Genomic DNA, 1,336 nt, shown 5'->3' on the forward strand with positions numbered 1-1,336 from the left:
ATGGAAGGCTCGTTCGCCAAAGCGGCGTGTAATAACGACTCTCTTTGTTGTAATAACTTAAACTTTATTGTTAAGTCGAATTAAGATTTGTTCGAAGCGGGCGGTAGGCGAAGGTCCGAGAATTGATGCGTTCAGTTAGATGCGTGCACATGTAATTCGCACTTAATACGACGTTGAGTAATATCTCGCAGCCATTAAAAAGAATTCGTATTGCGAGCAGCAACGAGACCGACAAATCTCGCTCAGGGAACTCAGGGAATCTTCACGCATTGAATACCTTCGCGGTATGCGTATATCGGTAACATTACATGATAAAATACAGCGTTGATACACAATGAAACTTCGACGTGATTCGCTCTGAATAATCGGGATAAAATGAGATAAGCACGAATATCGATAGATGATCGGGATCGGGAAGCGAACTGAACTTTCGCACGCGGAATGTGTGCGCAATAGTCAACTTTTCGAGTGTCGCGCAAGGGGAGTTGCGTGCCATCTGAGATAGATAACGTGATTAGAACAGGAACAAAATATATTCACGTTTTGAACGAAATGTTGACTGCAGGCGTGATTGAACGGGGACGGCTCGATACTTATGAACTGTTTATTTATCATCCCTGAGAATACATTTTTGAAATAACGATGATTCCGGAACATACCACCCGCTTCGAATATAGGCATTCGAAATAATTCACTTCACAGTACGCAAGATACAATAATGGTATAACAACGAAAATGATTTGATACAGAATACAAAGATCGTGGCGCAATACAATCGGAGCTTAAGGTTCGCGATACCGGTAACATCAGGTATGTTCGACGGAAACTCCGTCCGCCGTGCCGGAATCTTTAGATTCTTCGGTACTGATCGTGACGGATAGAAAACAAAGTTTCACAATTGATCGCTTGTACTTGGAACGACCTGTTTTTACAGTTACGACGCGAGTTAAATCGTCATCGCCGGGATAACACGTCGTAATTCGGCCAAGTTTCCATTGGCTCAGTGGAGCTAGAAGGTTACACACGAGGACGATTTGGCCGACTTTGACCAGTCGCTGGACAACGCGTTATTTTGGACGTTGTTGAAGGGTATGCAAGTAATCACCGGATCAAGATCTCCAAAAATCTTCGGTTATTTGTTGAACCATTTGCTAACGCAAAAGTCTATTTTCATTTAAGTCAAGCACGCTTGGTTCGGCGGAAGCGATAAGAGAGGTTCTGACCAAAAAATGACTGGGGATCAGAGCGTGGTAATCGTCGAAATATTATCAGAAACGGGAGCGATTTTTGCGCGAATTAAGGCACGCCTCAATTCGACAGAGGAGCGTAGACATCT

At 43.6% G+C, this 1,336-nt stretch overlaps 1 protein-coding gene across 3 annotated transcripts in view; it reads right to left on the bottom strand.

Moving 5' to 3' along the window:
* Positions 1-1,336, bottom strand: part of LOC108751510 (hormone receptor 4) — a 359,461-nt gene that overhangs the window by 72,461 nt on the left and 285,664 nt on the right. The window lies entirely within an intron of this gene.

This window comes from Trachymyrmex septentrionalis, unplaced genomic scaffold, assembly GCF_001594115.1.
Source record: "Trachymyrmex septentrionalis isolate Tsep2-gDNA-1 unplaced genomic scaffold, Tsep1.0 scaffold1, whole genome shotgun sequence".
Classification (NCBI taxonomy): domain Eukaryota; kingdom Metazoa; phylum Arthropoda; class Insecta; order Hymenoptera; family Formicidae; genus Trachymyrmex; species Trachymyrmex septentrionalis.